We start from the raw sequence: 21,237 nt of genomic DNA on the forward strand, positions 1-21,237 counted from the left end.
ACTATTTTCCACTTCTTCCTGCAAGATACGTCACACATTTAGTACATAAGTCTGTTCAATATGAACCCATAAAGCACAGAATAGTATATGGTATGCCTTTTTCACATAATCAACTCTTATCGAAAATTTTGCTTTAACTAATGCATAAGAAAATCATTTACATCAAATGTCTCTAAATCATTGGAATACAAAGTAACTTCCATTTTTGGTCAACATAATGCTTCTTTAAGAGGGAATCATATTCCTTCAAAAAAATCATTAAATAAAAATTTAGCCACTGAGATGGTAAGAACATGTTTGCATTATCTACTCTGTTTTAAAATAAAATAAAAATTGAAGCTTGTAATTCTTTTAATTCTTTACTGGGAGTTTAGGTAGCAAACAAAATCACACACAATTGGAAAGAAAACATGCTGATAAAGCCATCTGCATTACATTAGAGAAGACAGTATTTCAGATTTACACTTTGTGAGTCTATAAAAATTGCAATATATAGGCAAACAAAATTAAAATCCAAAGAAGAAAGTAAAACCTAAGGAGTCTATATCTTATTCAGCTTTGTGGTTCTTTAATTGGGTGGCACTGTACTAAGGCTTTGTCAGCCTAAGGCTGTTAATAAACTATATTTGGAGATCTAAAGGTATGCTAAAATTTGCAAAGATTATGATTAACTGGTGCTGAATTAAAACTATTTTTACTCCTATCTTCAGCTTTTCTGGAAGTCTGTAAGGGAACAGAATTTGACCCAATGTCTTTTTTCATATAGCCACACATACACACACACACAAAAGTATACTACTACACATAGATATATAAAAGTCATTTCTCTCTGCTTATGTGCTTCCTCAAGTCTGTCCCTTCTTAGGTCAATGCTCAATAAACCATCCTGTTTCTTCCTACAAACTAATCTTGTGGTTAAGCCAGCAGCAACAGTGAAGAGAACATTTCTAGCCCTCCTTAACTGCATGGAGTGTCACATATCCTGCACTTGAGTCATAACAACCCCATGCAATGCTACAGGCTTGGGGAAGAGTGGCTGGAAAGCTGCCCAGCAGAAAAGGACCTGGGGGTGTTGATTGATAGCCGCCTGAATATGAGCCAGCAGTGTGCCCAGGTGGCCAAGAAAGCCAATGGCATCCTGGCTTGTATCAAAAATAGTGTGGCCAGCAGGACTAGGGAAGTGATCGTGCCCCTGTACTCGGCACTGGTGAGGCCGCACCTCGAATACTGTGTTCAGTTTTGAGCCCCTCACTACAAGAAAGACATTGAGGTGCTGGAGCGTGTCCAAAGAAGGGCAGAGAAGCTGGTGAAGGGTCTAGAGCAGAAGTCTGATGAGGAGCGGCTGAGGGAGCTGGGATTGTTTAGCCTGGAGAAAAGGAGGCTGAGGGGAGACCTTATTGCTCTCTACAACTACCTGAAAGGAGGTTGTAGCGAGGTGGGGGTCAGTCTCTTCTCCCAGGTAACAAGTGATAGGACGAGAGGAAATGGCCTCAAGTTGCGCCAGGGGAGGTTTAGACTGGATATTAGGAAATTTTTCTTCACTGAAAGGGTTATCAAGCATTGGAACAGGCTGCCCAGGGAAGTGGTTGAGTCACCGTCCCTGGAAGTATTTAAAAGACGTTTGGATGAGGTGCTTAGGGACATGGTTTAGTGGTGGACTTGGCAGTGTTAGGTTTCTGTTTGGACTTGATGATCTTAAAGGTCTTTTCCAACCTAAATGATTCTATGATTCTGTGTACAGGGGCAAAGTGTGAAAAGTAGTCCTGGTGAAAAAGGAAATCATGGAAAATTTCCAGCACAGAATGCAGTAAAATAGAATAAAAGAATATGAATTATAGATCTAATAAAATTCATGGGATTGCACAGAAATTATTAGGAAGTGAATACAGTCATTTTCAGCACAATATACAGGAACTTATGAAATCTTCACATTAATAGCTTCTCTTAGATTGTTATGATCAAGGGGAAGAAAGTCAATATTTTTATACTGTTACTGACAAGAAAAGCACACAAAGAAAGTTTCAAGTATTTTTTTAAACTATGAATTCAAATATTTATGTAAAAAAAGAAAATCCTCTTTAGGTGAAAAGAAAGCTGCTTAGTAGTGGAAGAACACCAAATACATGCATGTCTCTAGGGATTTGCTCAGATACTTCCCCCACAACTAGAGTAACAGGGAAGAAAACAAGCAACGTTATTAACTACAACACAACAAGGAAAAGTTGGGAATAACGAATCTCCAAGGTTAGCTAAGCAAAGCTGCAATGATTACAGCATTATTCCTGGTGGAGAGTGGGGTTTAAAACTATTTACAGCACTGAAGTCAAACCTTGATTTCACTATTTTTATATATTGTTGACCTTTTAAAGCCCCATGACTGGCATTATGAGAAGATCAAGACATTGACTGATAGCAGTCAATAGCAGAGCCATGAAGCAGAGCAGAGCCATGAAGGTAGTCAAGTTGCTTAAATGCAGCAGTAACCCCTTTATACACAAACATCATGCACAATTTATTGCATTACTACTATTTTTCCTGGCGCACATCCTGCAAAAATGAAACTACAAAATGGTAAAACAGAATATGCTTAGAATCATAGAATATCCTGAGTTGGAACGGACCCATGAGGATCAAGTCCAATTCCTGACTCCACACAGGGCAACCAAAAAGTTAAGCCATATATCTGAGAGCATTGTCCAAATGCTTCTTGAACACCGACAGGCTTGGGGCCATGACCACTTCCCTGGGGAGCTTGTTCCAGTGCTTGACCACCCTCTCAGTGAAGAACTATTTCCTAATATCCAGTCTGAACTTCCCCTGACACGGCTTTAAGCCATTTGCTCACATCCTGTCACCAGACACCACAGGGAACAGATCAGCACCTCCCTCTCTGCTCCCCCTCATGAGGAAGCTGTAGACAGCAATGAGGTCACCCCTCAGTCTCCTCTTCTCTAAGCTGAGCAAACCTAGGTATCCTCAGCCACTCCTCATAAGTCAGGCCCTCTAGTCCTTTCACCATCTTTGTTGCCCTCCTTTGGACACATTCTAATAGTTTGATAACCTTCTTATATTGTAGAGCCCAAAACTGCACACAGTACTCAAGGTGAGGCCGCACCAATGCTGAGTATAGTGGGACAATCACTTCTTTTGACAGGTTAGCTATACTGTGCTTAATGCACCCCAGGACGCGGTTGGCCCTTTTGGCCGCCAGGGCAAATTGTTGACTCCTAATGAGCTTACCATCAACCAAAACCCCCAGATCCCTTTCTGCAGGGCTGCACTCCAGCCTCTTGTCCCCCAGTCTATACATACATCCAGGATTACACTGTCCCAGGTGCAGAATCCGGCATTTGTTCTTGTTAAATTTCACACGGCTGGTGATTGCCCAGCGCTCTAATCTATCAAGATCTCTCTGTAAGGCTCTCTACCCTCAAGGGAATCAACGGCTCCTCCTAATTTGTCATGTCGTCCCCCTCCGGCCCCACTGGCTAACATTTTTCTCCACTGAATGAAATTTCAGTCATTATAACTGGAAAAGATTAGTCTGGATCTCTTTATGTTTTCTAGTATTATATGTAATTATCATGTACCAAAACATATCTAGGAAACAAAAACCCCCACACATTTACCATAAAAATACAACTTTATACTTTTTACATTCTGCTTTCATGAACTGTAGATAAAATATTTGGTGCTTGATTTTCTAATTGATATTTAAAATATAAGTACTGTCATATCTGAAAAGTATACTTGATATATATTTGTATACATCAGAAATGCAGATTAAAACCCTATGTGTTATGTAATTTGTTAATTTTTAATAATATGTTAAAAACTGAAGTGCAAAAACATAAAAGCACACTTTCCAAAGGGGGGGTGTTTGGTAATATTTAACATATTTTACATTTGTAAGGTCTATTTTGACAGCCTAACATTAACTTTTGACCTCCCAAGTGGAGTATTAAGGGCCCAAGTATTAAGGGCCTCCATCCAGGAAATCAAAGGATACTGCAGAGCATTTTGTTTCTTAGAATGTATAAATGCTTTCAAAATGAATTGTTTTATCATACCAAAGCCAGCATAAACATCTCTTTACTGAAAACAGAAGTCATAGGAATAGTTATACTTATGTTACAGTGCAATATTTATGTCAAACAGAATTTCTGATATTATTAAATATCACTGTCTTAAATGAAAGACTAAGAACAGCAAGCGCTTCTTAGTGCTTTCACATTTTTTTCCCCTCAAAAATGGTTGGCCACTGTTTCCGGAAGAGATATTCACTCAAATTCTAGGCTTTAGCCTAGATATCATGGAGCATTCCTTCTGGAAAGAAGAATTACTTTTCCTTATAATAACCAAACACAAATAGAATCATAGGATGGTTTGGGTTGCAAGGGACATTCAAAGATCATCTAGTCCAACCCCCCTGCCAGGGGGCAGGGACATCTTTCACTTGATCAGGTTGCTCAAAGACCCATCCAACCTGGCCTTGAACACTTCCAGGGAGGGGGCATCAACAACTTCTCTGGACAGCCTGTTCCAGTGTCTCACCACCCTCACAGTACAGAATTTCTTCCCAATATGTAATCTAAACCTACCCTCTTTCAGTTTAAAACCATTGCCCTTTGTCCTGTCACTACAGGGCCTGGTAAAAAGTCTCTCTCCATCTTTCTTATAAGCCCCCTTTAAGTACTGAAAGGCCTCTATAAGGTCTCTCCCCAGAACCTTCTCTTCTCCAGGCTGAACAATCCCAACTCTCTCTGCCTATCTTCATAGGAGAGGTGCTCCAGCCCTTGGATCATTTTTGTGGCCCTCCTCTGGGCCCGCTCTAACAGGTCCTTCTTGTGCTGGGGACCCCAGAACTGGATGCAGTACTCCAGGTGGGGTCTCACGAGAGCGGAGAAGAGGGGGAGAATCACCTCCCTTGACCTGCTGGCAACCAATACTTTGGTTTAGAACCTTTTTATATGTTGCTTAGTCATGCAAAAGAAAGAACATTATCATATGGGTTTAGATGGTACAAAACATAAATGCAGATCAAGCTGGTTCTTCTAACTCGATGGGTTAAGAATGTCTCTCCCATGCAGCTATTTGGGATCATTGTGCTACATTATATACTCCTGGGGAAGATACTAAAACTATCCCCTATGACTCTTCTGCTTGTGCTTTTTGGTTGTTTGTGCTTCAGAATACTCCACATCCTTTGTGCTAGTAAGATAACAACATGATAGCTGTTTATGAATACATAATTAGACAGAGTCAACTTACTCGTATTATTATCAACTTATGTTAGAAACATAAAGCTACTATATATCAAATACGAGTATTCAGATGCTTGTCTTATAGTTTCCATTATCCATAACTTCCATTTGCTCAGTCAGCACTACACCCAAAAGAGAGGCTCAAACATACCACTTGTACTAAAATGATAAAGTAATTCTTACTTCAATCAAACCACAGACAGACACAAAAAAATACAAGTCCTGGGTCTTGCAACCAAAACCTTCCACCAACTTCAGTGAGGAATCCTCATGGATAACATGAATTTTTAAATAATATACCTTACAATATTTATTACGCATTGTATATCCTTATTGGTTTCCAAAGAGAATACATCTTGAGAGTACCATAAACATAATACTATCTTAACAGTGCAAGTTAAATATTAAGTCTTACAGTAAATGTTTTCTTCTAATATTTAACCCTTTTTCCTTGTACCAGTGTAAAGAACTTCTTCACACTCCTTTTTCTTATTAAGAAGACTGAACAAGCAATAACTATCTAGACCTACATCTACCTAGTTTCAAGGCTATTCATAGACATTTCTTAAAAAAGCATTCATCTCACTCCCATATACCGTCATCCCAGCTACTCTGTTGTCTCAGATTTGCCTCAGTGTCGTTACATGTGATTGCATAATTAAACTTCAGGTAAGGGGGGGGGAAGGTGCGTTAGTCATTTGATAAGGAACAAACAAAAACACCCTTCCATAAAATTAAATAAAATAGAATTTAAAAAAAAAAAAAAAAAAAAACAAACAAAAAACCCCACAAAAGAAAACACAAAAACACACACACAGAGGAAACTTTACCTAGGAATCATATGGATAATTCTAGCCATAACCTCCAACAGAGGAATAGAAAAGGAGGTAATCTGAGGGAGGTGGGAGGGCAAGGCTAAAGAGGATATAACTTTCCAACTACCAGCCTTGAGAATGCATTGTGAAATCCTTTCCCTCTTTCCCCTCACATTAAGGCTCCAAGACTGCAGCTATTGCTTCCTTGACTATGCACAAAACATAGTTCTTCCTTATGAAAGCCACTGTTCAAAGTGAAAGTTTCTCACAGGATATTAAGAAACGCTAAGAGAGGCTATGTCCCCAAAAGACCTCCTCCTTAAAACTAATAGTATTCCTTCATCCTTTCTCCCCCAGTGAGTATGCATAGATGAAAGTTCACAATAAGGAGCTCTAACACATTAGTAAGACGATGAAAACACTACTTAATTTTTATTTTCATCTCTCACATAATCTGAGGGACTCAAGTGTTGAATTTGTATTCCCCCTTGGTCCTAAATTTATAGGGTCACTTACAGTTTTATCTGTCTCTCACAATACCCACCCACACGTGTGTGCACACAGAGAAATCCATACTGGTTCCAAGGGCAACAGTATTCTAAATCCACCCAGAGGGAAGCACAGTTCCAAATATTGTGACACATTTCCTGCTGCTTACAGTGGGTTGTCCTTAACTTGAGAGTGCTTCTTAATGGCTATTTCCCTTGGAGAGAGTCACCAGCAATTTATTTTTTGCTGTCCTCTTGCACTTCTATGTCTTCACAGCCACTGCAAGGAGCTGTACATGAACCAAGCAGCCCCTCTCAAAGGAAACTAGCCCCTCCACAGACTTTGTCCACCAGCAAGGAGAGGAGGGAGTCCGGCCAGCTCCCCTTCACTGGCACTCCTCATGGGAGCTGGCCATGTTCCCTCACAGATTAACCAGGGCCAGCCAGCTTTCTAGCTGGACAGGAACAATACAACTTCTATATTATCGTATCTCAGGAGAGACCCCAAGTCTAATTTCAACCATTTCAAATCTAGCAAGACAGGTAATAATAAGTCATTAAATAAATTAATGTTTTAATCATGTTCCTTGTATACTTTAATATCAACATACCTATGTGCATACTTTCATGTGTGTACACAGACACACACAGAGTGATGAAGACTTTATAGATACAAATATTCCACTGGTACTCTGCAAGTTTAAGAAATCAGGTCAAGGGCAATATTAAAGAACAAGTTTATAATTAAAAAAATAATTAGATTCTACACACATACACAAAAATCCCTTTTTATTTTAAAAGAAAAAAAGAGAGAGAGATAGAGAGAAAGCAAATTGAATAGCTAAGTTCAGAGAGGACATCCTTGTTAGCCTTATGCACTATACCATATAGGTATTTTGATGCTAACTACACAGTTACTGAAATTCAATGTCATTTTCAGATGCAGTATTTGCTTATGAAAATAAATGAAAACTAAAAAAAAAAAATCTTGGGAGAAGGGAAGGACAGAAGCTTTTATTGGGTCACTAAGAACATGAGATTAGAAGATAACAGGGACAAACAGCCAGATTTTACCAGTCAAAGCATCTGGTCATTTAATTTTGCACTTGCATTCATAACAGCACAGTGTATTAACACAGCATGTCATTTAAAGCATTGCTTTCCTATGGCTGAAAAGAACAGTGTAATATTCCATTTCTTCTGCAAAATTATTAGCAGTACAACAGAGCATCACATTATTATGCGGACAGCATTCACCTGTAGTGCCCATTCAGCCAGACTAGCTTGAATTCAGCTCCATTCTGTCCACCTGCTCAGCTGAGCTAATTCAGTAGCTAAAAGGAAAATGGTTTCCAACCTTTTCAGACAAATCAAAACTAACGGTTCTAATACTCCCAACATTCTCTTCAAGAAAAGCTGCTGCTTCTCTTTATAATTACCTAGCAGCTTGTTATATGCTGAAAGTACATATTTATTTAGATTTGATTATGTAACCTTGTATATCAAATCAGCAACAAAAAGGTTTACAAAAAGGTTTTATACAAAAAGGTTTATACATAAAGGTTTATACATAAAGGTTTTCTTACAAAAAGGTTTTATAATTTTTTGCAATGTTTTTATAGAATTTATACACACACATAAAATATCAACCAAAAATGGCTAAATTAATAAATAACCACTCCCTATTAAAAAGGCATTCAAAATTATAAGATGATCTCAATCAGAACACAATGGAAATTATAGATAAGCGGTGTTCCTTGTTGCTTTTCAGAAACAGTATCTACTCACTGATACTTTTACAGTATGAGAAGTCTTAATAAATGCAAGAATTAAAACAGTAGTTGTAACTCAGTGCTTCTATTCAAACAGCATCAGCTCTAGCAAATAAGCTATACTACTGAGGTACAGCTTTATGTACCTTACAAAAAGCCATCTTTCTCTCCAAAAGTTTCTTCATAGTTCTGCTCTCTCTTGAAATGTTATGTGGTTTTTTGTTTAATAGAAGTCCACAAGCTGTTCACTGGCATAAAAGTAAGTTATTGACATTATAAATCCTGCTTTACCTCTGCATCTGAGGAAAAATTCTAAATTCACAAGTCACTGGCTAATTAAGGCTTTTGTTTTATAAGCATTTCAATATTTCTACTTTTCACTAGTTATACTTGCTTCTGGTTTTGCAGAACTGACTCAAATATATTTCTAGTAATTTTTATTTGTTATGGAACAAGATACTTAAGAATATGCTTAGGTAGGGAATCAGTCCCTATTCTGATATTCTGACAAAGAACCATAATGCAACTTCAGCTCACACAAGGAGGGGGGAGGACTTGTAGCTTCTTTGTCTTTTTTTTTTTTTTCCTCCCCCCTTTTTCAAAAGGAAAAACTTTTACTTCCAGGAAATAAACATTTATTTTATATGTCATTCTTTTGCACAACAGTCAAATGAAAAGTGTTCAAGTCCAAATTTTTAGCTTACATTTTCAGCTATTAAAACGTTATCCACACAAATCAACATTCTTCATAAATTTTTTATATTATAATTTCAGTTCAGCCAAAAAAACAAGCAACCAGGCACAATTTACAATTGTGAATTTGCAAATTTACAATTTAGAGATCCCCGTTCACCACCAAAGAATGAAGTGTCACCTCCACTGACTGTGTGTGCCATTCAGACACAGCTCCTTCATACAAACCCACACCCAGTCGTTCAATCTCCCCCTGAAGATCTTTGAACTATGTAAGTGAACAGAAGAGAGCTTCAGACCATTTTCAATAATAATAAACCACTTCATGATCTCCTGTTACCAATTTTACTGATTTCAGTAGTACAGCAAATATACAGTCGCACTTCTTCAAAAAATTAAGTTACAGAAAAGCTTGGAAAAATAAATTAAGGAAAGTGATAATGACCTCAGGAAAGGTTAATCATAGAAACCTTATTAAGGATTTTATTCTTACATCCTTACTCTTTAAGTAGTCCCAACAGATTACTGCAAACTATGGCTTTATTAATGTGAATAGGGGTAGAAAACTTAGAGATAAAGAAAATATATTGCAAGGGTTTTTAATCATTTCAGAGGCATTCTTTAAAAATAAAGAATAAAAAGCATTAGATGCTTTAGAAAAATTTCTGCACATTACTTAGTAACCCAAGTATCTAAATAGCTTTTTAAAATGGGAATGAAGAGTCCAAGAACCAAGATAACATGGTGTGAATAGTTACCACATCAGCTGCTCCACATTAATTTTTTTTGCATGTGTAACTTAGTTACGTACAAATACCAAGCTTTATAAATTAATTTATTAGCCCTCTTTCATTTCACTAAATTCTAGTAAATAACATTAAGCATGTTTAAATGCTGACCTGAAAGTGACTTCATCTTTGTTATAGCATACTAACAAATGAAGTCAAATTTATTTAGAGTTCACTCTCATTTTCTAGTAACCACTATATTTTTTAAACTGTCAAGTGAAAAGAGCAGAACACTTAATTTTTCCACTAATTCCCTATATTTAGTCTAATGCAGCTCTACTGTTACAAGTTTATTATTAACCTTTTCTAATGCTTTTTAATTTCTATTTGAGAAACAGTTCTTTGCAAGATATCACAAAATTATATGTACAGGTCCTGATCCTATTTGTTTCCAATTCAGTGGTGAAACATCCATTTAACCTGAATGAGAACAGATTTGAGCCAGATGTAGTTAAGCCAGCTATATGTGAATTATCACTTCTCAGATTAGTTCCTGTGGTGGGTTGACCTTGGCTGGCCACCAGGTGCCCACCAAGCCGCTCTATCACTCCCCCTCCTCAACTGGACAGGGGGAGAAAATACGACAGAAAAGCTCGTGGGTTGAAATAAAGACAGGGAGATTACATTCATCATGCAATCTTCATAAACTTCACTTACATCAACAAAAAGAATTCCCCACACCAAAGTCAAAATAACATCATCACAACATCGACAAAGGTGGACAATTTACATACACTCCACCCCTCATTCCTTCACCACAATTACAAGAACAAAAATTCCCACAATTGTTCTGTGCTCTAGCAATGTTCAGTCCACGTTTTGCCCATTACCTCTCCCAATTACTATCCTTATCTCTAATTTCTCGAGAGCCCCACGTTGGGCACCACAAACGTCTGTGGTTGGTTGGCCTTGGCTGGCCATCAGGTGCCCACCAAGCTGCTCTATCACTACCCTCCATCAACAGGACAGGGGGAGAAAATACAACGAAAAGCTCATGGGTCAAGATAAGGACAGGGAGATCACTTACCAGTTACTTTCAGAGGCAAAACAGACTCAACTTGGGGAAATTAATTTAATTTATTGCCAATTAATTGTAACAGAGTAAGATAGTGAGAAATAAGAACAAAACTAAAAATACTTTACTCCCACCCCTCCCTTCTTCCCAGGCTCAACTGACACCGATATACAGAAAAAAAGACAACATGCAGCTCACATTCTTCATAACAATCAGACGTAATTAAGAGATGTTTCTAAACCTAAATCAATCTATTTAAAGGATTAATATTTCATTATCACCCAGCACTAACAGGGAAGGAAAGTTCCTGAGGTGAAATGCCAGTTCTACCACTTTTGTGCAAAGCAGTATTCAATCACTAGGGCCAAGTTTCTATTCTGTGTACATAAAATACTATTTAGAGATGTCTAGCAAACATAGGCCTTTTGCCACTTGAGCTGCGCTTAGCAGCTCTGAAAATCATAGAATTATAGAATCGTTTAGGTTGGAAAAGACCTTTAAGATCGAATCCAACTGTAAATGAATGCTTGGCTTTCTCAGTCTGTAGGCATGGCAAAACTCCCACTTGAAATCACTGTCCAGAGTATCCCTCTGGACCTAACTTAGGTTCAGGAGCACACCTTTGAAGTGAACCTCCTAATTGTCCCTGCTTACTATGCATATACTATTCATTAGCATCTAAGAATCCCCAAGTGAGGAACTGGATTCCTTCAGAATGAAATTAAGAAGGTAAATAGAAACTAAGTACATCCTGAAAGATGTACTCCAAGACCACACTTAATGCATTCTAGCCACAAACAGGTATTTAGTCCCCGAGATCAGACTAAACCTGGTCTGAACCAAAAAAAAAGAAAAAAAAAAAAAAAACACAAAAAAACCCACACCACAAAACAAAAAAAGACCAACAAACACACACCACGTGCCCTGGAACATGGACATAAGGATCTCAACACGTACTGTTTTGCCCTGCAGACCCACTCTCTCCTGTCCACGCTACTTGCTAGTGTAGACATAGCCTTTGTCTCCATTCCCCCACCTACAATCACTGGGATAATAATTACCTACTTACCTGCCTCACCAAGGTGACAGACTGATTAGCTAATGCGCGTACAACACACTGAACATGTAAAATGCTAAATAACTATTCCCTTTTATTACAAATACTATTGAGCTGTTATCATCCAAAAAGAAAGCAGAGTGAAAGCAAGAACTAATTTAGAATATCTTCAATTTCTCTACTGTTAAACTTTGCTACAGTTGATTAAACTCTGATCATAGCATATTTATTTCATAAAAGTTGATAAAATTTTGACACATCCACACAAAGTGCATTTGTTGATTTTAGTTAGGATACTACTTTGTAAAGTAGAAGTCTGCCCTTTATATAGTAAAAGTTTTTCATAGGCCTGAGAAGGATATTTAATACTTACCAACCAGGATAAAAACAACAACAACAAATAATAATAATAAAAAAAAACCCAAGCAAAAATTAACTGCACCCTTCTCAACGTCATTGCTACAAAACCAGAAGCAACAAATACCAGCCCGTATTTTGTTAATCTATTCTATTTATTAATTCTTGCTTAATTTAACCAAAGATTACACAAGGAATGTGTGGATATTAATTAACAAAACAGCTTTTTCAACAGTATCTTCAACATATCTATGTAGCATTATATTTAGGCTTCCAAAGTTCCTTACCAATCAGATTTGGCAGTACAGCAACAGTCTTGTGAATCTGAAGACCCAAACTTGCAGACCCCTGAATGCGAGGCAGAAGATGATAGAGCAATACACATACTATAACAAAAAATCACTCATTAGGTATGTGATGAGAACGCATTTTCTACCTGGAAACTAGGGCTCTGAACTGAGGTTTTGACTTACACTACATATGTGTATCCTGCTGTTCTTTCTGAGAATATCACTAATTGTCCTTAGGGGGGCCTTTGTCAATAACTGTAAGACATGTTCAGTCTGAATTTCACTTCACAGCAAAAAGAAAAGAAAAAATGATTTGGGATTTAGGCCCAACTCCACAAATGCAGTGTCTACATATCTGCTCTGCTGCTCTGTATTTCTACTGTGCAAAATCCATACTGCCTCTGTTTTTGACATTTAAGTTCCCCAGATGGTTAGGATTTTGCTTCTCACATGCTAAAGCATCCTACTGTTGACAAGACAAAGGAGTTTAGTCCCACATTCTTAAGCACTAGAGTCCATAAACTAAAACATCTTTTTGCCTCCCAGAGGGGCTTATCTGACAGAGTTTATCTACCAGAGCAAGCTTGCCCAGTGTGAGGGCAATTTCTCTGCTTCAAAAATACAAACAGAGAAGGCAATAACCTCTTCTACATAAAACAGCTTAGTCTTTAGCAGAGTCATGCTGCATCTGGAAAAGTTTTAATTCATTTCCCTCATTTGCCCAATACAATTCAAACTCCCATCTCCAATCTCTCAAGAAAGCAAACTCACTATCAGTCTACACTGCAGTATATCTTCCTTCCATGTACTGAAAAGCAGAAAGCATCATCAGATAAAAGGAACAAAAACTACCATGTTCTCACCATCAATCAAAAGGTAGAATCCTGGCTTCTGATTCTGCCTTGACCTCACAGTTCTTATTATTTATATATGAGCGTACACACTAGTCCTATTCTGCCTAGGCTTCTAAATAAGGTCAACAGGCAAATACATAAGGTACTGAAGTACTCCCTGATAGGGGACCCAGTTCTCCCTGGGAATTGTGGAATCTCTTGAAATAGATTCTTAATCTACACAATGTGACATGATGAGGATAAATGCAAGCATTCAGGTGTGCAAGTCTGCTAATAGCTGCACTGTAAAGAGCCAGTAACTAAAGACAGCTGTACCAGAAATAAGCACTGTTGTGGTTTAGGCCCAGTCGGCAACTAAGTAGCACACAGCCGCTTGCTCACCCTCCCCCTCGGTGGGATGGGGGAGAGAATCGGAAGAGCAAAAGTAAGAAAACTCGTGGGTTGAGATAAGAACAGCTTAATAATTGGAACAAAATAATAACAGTAATACTAATAATAAATTGTAATGAGGAGGAAAACAAAAAGAGAGCGAGTAAAACAAAACCCAGGAAAAAACAAGTGATGCAACCGCTCACCACCCGCCGACCAATGCCCAGCCAGTCCCCGAGCAGCGATCGCTACCTCCCAGACAACTGCCCACCAGATTATTTACTAAGCATAACATCATATAATATGGAAGAGCCCTTTTGTCAGTTTGGATTAACTATCCTGTCTATGCCCACTCCCAGTTTCTTGTGCACCTGGCAGAGCATGGGAAGCTGAAAAGTCCTTGACCAAGGTAAACATTCCTTAACACACTGATATTTTAGTTGTTGCTATCAATATTATTCTCATCCTAACTCCAAAACACAGCACTATACCAGCTACTAGGAAGAAAATTAACTCTATCCCAGCTGAAACCAGGACAATATCCACCCCTTATTCTATACCATCTACATCATGCCCAGGTCCTACCCTTTCCAATACATTCCAATTAATCACCACCAATTTCCCTGTCTTTTCAGATATACACACAGATATCATTCCCTTGGTCTATGGGCCATCCCTCTAAAATGTCTATCGAGTTCATTTAGTCCATGCCTTTGGGCTCCATCTGTCATAACAGTCCTTCAGGGCAGGAGACATGGTGTGTGGTGTTGGATTGTCGCATGCTGAAGCCAGTTCGGGTTCCATCACGAGTGCACTTTGCTTGGTTTCATCAAAGCTCATTCTTTATTAATCTGGGTGATTCTTACTGAAATACCATTGATATGGTGTATAGTAACCATAAAAGTGATGACATACAGTATTATACAACAATTAACATCATACCATTTAGTTCATTGGCTATTCTCACCCAAAATCAAATGCCCTTGAGGTACACAGCAGACTTCCCCATCCTCCCACATTACCCACCAAGTGCACCCAGGTCCTTGAGCAAAAGCAATCCCACGAATGGGCTTGCCTTTACCTGAGGCAGGAGTAACCCAGACTGTCTTCCCCAGCATGTTTTTTATGTGCACTACAGGGACCTTATCCCCTTCTACAGTATGTAAAACTTTTGACTGGGCAGGGCCAGCTCAATTGACAGATCCCCTAGTGTTGACTAACCAGGTGGCCTTTGCTAAATGTGTATCCCAATGTTTGAATGTCCCACCACCCATTGCTCTCAGTGTAGTCTTTAACAGTCCATTGTATCGTTCGATTTTCCCAGAGGCTGGTACACGATAGGGGATGTGATATACCCACTCAATGCCATGCTCTTTAGCCCAGGTGTCTATGAGGTTGTTTTGGAAATGAGTCCCATTGTCTGACTCAATTCTCTCTGAGGTGCCATGTCGCCACAGGACTTGCTTTTCAAGGCCCAGGATAGTCTTCCGGGCGGTGGCATGGGGCACAGGATATGTTTCCAGCCATCCAGTGGTTGCTTCCACCATTGTAAGCACATGGTGCTTGCCTTGCCGTGTTGGAGGGAGTATGACAGAATCGATCTGCCAGGCCTCCCCATATTGATATTTCAGCCATCACCCTCCATACCACAGAGGCCTTAACCGCTTGGCTTGTTTAATTGCAGCGCATGTTTCACATTCATGGATAACCTGTGCAATAGTGTCCATAGTCAAGTCCACCCCTCGATCACGAGGCCATCTCTATGTTGCATCTCTTCCTTGATGGCCTGAGGAGTCATGGGCCCACCAAGCTATAAATAATTCACCCTTATGTTGCCAGTCCAGATCCACCTGAGCCACTTCAATCTGAGCAGCCTGATCCACCTGCTGGTTGTTTTGATGTTCTTCAGTGGCCCCACTCTTGGGTATGTGAGCATCTACATGATGTACTTATACAACCAGGTTCTCTACCCAGGCAGCAGTATCGTGCCACAATGCTGCAGCCCATATGGGTTTACCTCTGCGCTGCCAATTGTTCTGCTTCCATTGCTGCAACCACCCCCACAGGGCATTTGCCACCATCCATGACTCAGTATAGAGATAGAGCACTGGCCACTTTTCTCAGTCAGCAATGTCTAAAGCCAGCTGGATGGCCTTTACTTCTGCAAATTGGCTTGATTCACCATCTCCTTCAAGAGTTTCTACCACTTGTCGTATAGGACTCCATACAGCAGCTTTCCACCTCCGATGCCTTCCTACAATACAACAGGACCCATCAGTGAACAGGGCATATTGCTTCTCATTTTCTGGTAGTTTATTGTACAGTGGGGCCTCTTCAGCATGTGTCACATCCTCCTCTAATGATATTCCGAAATCCTTGCCTTCTGGCCAGTCCATGATCACTTCCAAGATTCCTGGGAGATTGGGGTTTCCTATTTGACCCCGTTGTGTGATCAGTGCAACCCACTTATTCCACAGAGCATCAGTTGCATGATGTGTAGAGGGGACCCTCCCTTTGAACATCCAGCCCAGCACCAGCAGTATGGGGTGCCAGGAGGAGCTGTGCTTCAGTAACAACCACTTCCAAAGCAGCTCGAACCCCTTCATATGCTGCCAATATCTCTTTTTCAGCTGGAGTATAGCGGGCCTCAGATCCTCTGTATCCCCGACTCCAAAACCCTAGGGGTCAACCTCGAGTCTCCCCTGGTGCTTTCTGCCAGAGGCTCCAGGTAGGGCCATTCTCCCCGGCTGTGGTGTAGAGCACATTTTTTACATCTTGCCCTGCCCAGACTGCCCGAAGGGCTACTGCATGAACTATCTCCTGTTTAATTTGTTCAAAGGCTTGTCATTGCTCAGGGCCCCATTTGAAATCGTTCTTCTTCCGGGTCACTTGATAGAGAGGGCTTACCATCAGACTGTAATTTGGGATATGCATTCTCCAAAAACGCACAATGCCTAAGAAAGCTTGTGTTTCCTTTTTGCTAGTTGGTGGAGACATGGCTGTTATTTTGTTGATCGCATCCATTGGGATCTGGCGACGTCCATCTTGCCATTTTATTCCTAAAAACTGGATCTCCTGTGCAGGTCCCTTGACCTTACTTTGTTTTATGGCAGAACCGGCTTTCAGGAGGATCTGGACTATTTTCTTCCCTTTCTCAAAAACTTCCTCTGCTGTATTGACCCACATGATAATGTTATCAATGTATTGCAGATGTTCTGGAGCTTCACCCTGTTCTAGTGCAGTCTGGATCAGTCCATGGCAAATGGTGGGGCTGTGTTTCCACCCCTGGGGCAGTCGATTCCAAGTGTAGTGAACGCCCCTCCAAGTGAAAGCAAACTGTGGCCTGCACTCTGCTGCCAAAGGGATTGAGAAAAACGCATTAGCGATATCAGTTGTGGCATACCATTTGGCTGCCTTTGACTCCAGTTCGTATTGCAGTTCCAGCATGTCTGGCACAGCAGCGCTCAGGGGCGGCGTGACTTCATTCAGGCCATGGTAGTCTACTGTCAGTCTCCACTCTCCATTAGACTTTCGCACTGGCCATATAGGACTGTTAAAAGGTGAATGAGTCTTACTGATCACTACTTGGCTCTCCAGTCGACGAATCAGTTTATGGATGGGAATCAGGGAGTCTCGGTTGGTGTGATATTGCCTCCAGTGCACCGTTGTGGTAGCAATTGGCACCTGTTGTTCTTTGACCCTCAGCATCCTCACAACAGAAGGGTCCTCTGAGAGACCAGGCAAGGTAGACAGCTGTTTAATTTCCTCCATCTCCAAGGCAGCTATGCAAAGAGACCCACCGGTACCCTTTTGGGTCCTTGAAATACCCTCTCCTGAGGTAGTCTATGCCAAGGATGCACGGAGCCTCTGGGCCAGTCACAATGGGGTGCTTTTGCCACTCATTCCCAGTTAGGCTCACTTTTGCTTCCAATCCAGTTAGCTGTTGGGATCCCCCTGTCACTCCAGAAATACAGATGGGTTCTGCCCCTGTATAGCTTGATGGCATTAGGGTACACTGTGCACCAGTGTCCACTACAGCCTTATACTCCTGTGGGTCTGATGTGCCAGGCCATTGAATGCACACAGTCCAGTAAACCCGGTTGTCTCTTTCCTCCACCTGGCTGGAGGCAGGGCCCCCCTAATCCTGGTCATAGTATTCATTACCCATTTCTTGTATATATGAGTCAGGAGCTCCTTCATTAAAACCAGGAGTAAGATCAGCCCTTTTACTCTGTCTGGGGAACTGTCCACTGGAAACCAGAGCAGCAATTGTCCTGGAAGAACCCCCTTTGGTGATTGTTTTTCCTTGCACCTCACGTACCCATGCCTCTAGGTCAAGGTAGGTTTTCCATCCCACTTCCTCGTGTCCTCTCCGTGGTCACGCAGGTAAAACCATAGGGTGCCCCATGGTGTGTACGTTCCATATCCTCTCTTTTGAGCAGAAGAACGCTGACTCCTAATACTGAGATACTGGTCTGTACAGGTGGAAAGTAGGACCTATCTTCTTCGAGTCGCTGGACCTTCCGGGATAGTTTCTCCACAGCCGAGACAAGGGAGGAAGAGAGACTTTCTTCATATTCCTGGAGCTCGCTAGCCACTTCATGCACTGTTGGACCCTCTCCGTCTTTCCAGTTCAGTACTGAACTGGAACACAGTTCAATACACAACGATGGTGCGTTCCGTACCAACTTCCTCCACATGGGTCGTGTGCACTGGATGTCGTCTGGATCTTTGGGTAACCGCTCGTTGCTCAGGTCACCATAAATCACCTCCAGCACGGATAATTCCCTCAGGTACTGGATACCTCTCTCCATGGTGGTCCACTTGCCTGGGTGACATATAACATCTTCCTTGAAGGGATATCTTTCCTTTGTAGCTGACAGGAGTTGCCTCCAGAGGCTGAGGAATGGTGCCCCTTTTCCAATCGCTTTGTCAATGCCCCCTTCCCTAGAAAGGGATCCCAGCTGCTTGGCTTCCTTACCCTCTAATTCCAGGCTACTGGCCCCACTATCCCAGCATCGGAGCAGCCAGGAGACAACATGCTCGCCTGGACGACGGCTGAAATCTTTTTGCATATCTCGCAGCTCACTCAGGGATAGGGATTGGGTAGTTTCCGTCTCATCCACAAGTTCTTCCTCTTCCTCTCCTTGTGATGGCCCTGCTCTTTCATCTTCCCTTTATAAACGAGCTGACTTTCGCTTCCAGGATTTCTTCTTGTGTATAGGGGCGACTGATACTGACACAGCTTGGTTCCCTGGTTGAACCGCGTTTTCTGTTGCAGGGGGGGCTGGAGTGACTGCAGTGCCTGTCGCAGCGGGGCCTGGAGTAGCCGCAGTGTCTTTCGTTTTGTCACCAGATCCTTGAGGGTTCTGAATCGTATTGAACAGGGCTAGGTACGCATGGGCCAGGCCCCAGCACATTGCAGTGATTTGGATCTCCTTAGAATTGGCAGGGTGACGACATACTTTTTCCAAATATTCCACTAGTTTTTCAGGATTCTGCACTTGTTCATGGGTGATGTTCCAAAACACTGGAGGTGCCCACTGTCCTAGGCATTTGCCATGCTATCCCACACACCCTGCCACTCATAACTATCTGGCCTTGGGGCAGATCTCTGGATGATATTCTTAAATTGCTTACTAACCTTAGACGAAACTGAAACAATATTCCCAAGCAATACCAATAGATATATCTTAACTACCCAAGGATGTTCAAGGTACTGACATACAGTAATGGTTTCAGTACAGCACTTAGATACCAAAATAAACCCAAGGTCACTGTTTTAATAACAAATCTCACAGGCAAAACATCACCAATCACTGCAGAGCACAGCAAACTGCAAAAACCAACACCGATCTTTAACATGTACAGCAAAAAAATGAGCACGGTGCAGATCAGGTAAACCAGTATCGTGGCCCGCAACTACTAACAAATCGAAATTCCTTAACACGCTCTGGTTAATCTGCTATTATCTCAAACCCTTCAAGCCCCACGTTGGGCGCCAAAAAGGACTGTGGTGGTTTAGCCCCAGTCAGCAATTAAGTACCACACAGCCGCTTGCTCACCCTCCCCCCCCCGGTGGGACAGGGGAGAGAATCAGAGGAGCAAAAGTAAGAAAACTCGTGGTTTGAGATAAGAACTGTTTAGTAATTGGAACAAAAAGATATTAATAATAATAAATTGTAAATGAGAAGGAAAACAACAAGAGAGCGAGAGAGGAACAAAAACGGGGGGGGGGGGGGGGGGGGACAACAACGACCAAAAACAAAAACAAAACCAGTGATACAACCGTGCACCACCCGCTGACCGACACCCAGCCAGTCCCCGAGAAGCGATCGCTACCCTCGGCCAACTCCCCCCAGTTTATATACTGAGCATGACGTCATATGGTATGGAATAGCCCTTTGGCCAGTTTGGATCAACTATCCTGGCTGTGCCCCCTCCCACTTTCTTGTGCACCTGGCAGAGCAGGGGAAGCTGAAAAGTCCTTGACCAGGATAAACACCACTTAGCAACAGCCAAAACATCAGCATGTTATCACTATTATTCTCATACTAAAATCCAAAACACAGCACTATACCAGCTACTAGGAAGAAAATTAACTCTATCCCAGCCAAAACCAGGACAAACACCTTGAATTTCAGTGGTTTTAAACAGACATTTAGAGGAGACAGTGACAAGACCTTCCATATACGCATTCAAAAATATTAGTCAAAATTATTTCCAAACACCAGTATGATTGCATAGTCTAGAACATCTCATAATAAGTTTTTTCATAACAAATGACTACTGGTGCCACCAAAAATGTTAGTACCTCTCAGTAATCAGTACAAAAGGGTGAAAAGTTTTCTGCCAGTTTAGAGACCTGAAATGATGGGTCTGCTCAGTACCAGAGCCAGCACTGGGGGCAGGAGACTGTGTGCTGAAACTAGGATTACTTCTTCCAGCTGCAGCAGTATCAACTCCATCCTCTTGTGGAAGATAGCTTTGGTCAGACAACTGACATATGCAAACAGCATATACAAGTAATGAAAGGGTAGATTCGCTGAATAACTAGTTTCTTTTCAACAAAACCACACAATGCTACAGGTGAAATAAACGCATTTTTGGCACCTGCATTTTTGCAAACTGCTGTAAATTTTCTTTTTCCCCTCACTTTTGAATAGCTATATTTAATTGTTATATTTTGTTTTCTTGACTTCTGGTTCCTTTCATTTTCTGAACTACTGCAACTTATTTCTAACACAACTTTTTGTCTAATTCTTCATGAACACTTCTAAGTTTCAGAAATATTTACAAGCAATATTTGCTGGATTACTCTGCTGTTTTACTCATGCAAACTAGTTCACAGAAATCTCTATATTTATATCCTTTATGGCATCTTTCAAGGAAGTCCTATAAATAGTAATTTTTTAATGGATGATGATAACAAGATGATGTTCCCAATATATTTAAATGTGAAGCTTAGTTCAGAC

General features: G+C 40.9%; 1 protein-coding gene across 3 annotated transcripts in view; it reads right to left on the reverse strand.

Annotated features, from left to right (window-relative positions):
- Positions 1-21,237, reverse strand: part of LOC142402970 (guanine nucleotide-binding protein G(q) subunit alpha) — a 150,678-nt gene that overhangs the window by 112,741 nt on the left and 16,700 nt on the right. The gene's annotated exons all lie outside the window — the stretch shown is intronic.

Source organism: Mycteria americana, assembly GCF_035582795.1.
Source record: "Mycteria americana isolate JAX WOST 10 ecotype Jacksonville Zoo and Gardens chromosome Z unlocalized genomic scaffold, USCA_MyAme_1.0 Scaffold_18, whole genome shotgun sequence".
NCBI lineage: Eukaryota > Metazoa > Chordata > Aves > Ciconiiformes > Ciconiidae > Mycteria > Mycteria americana.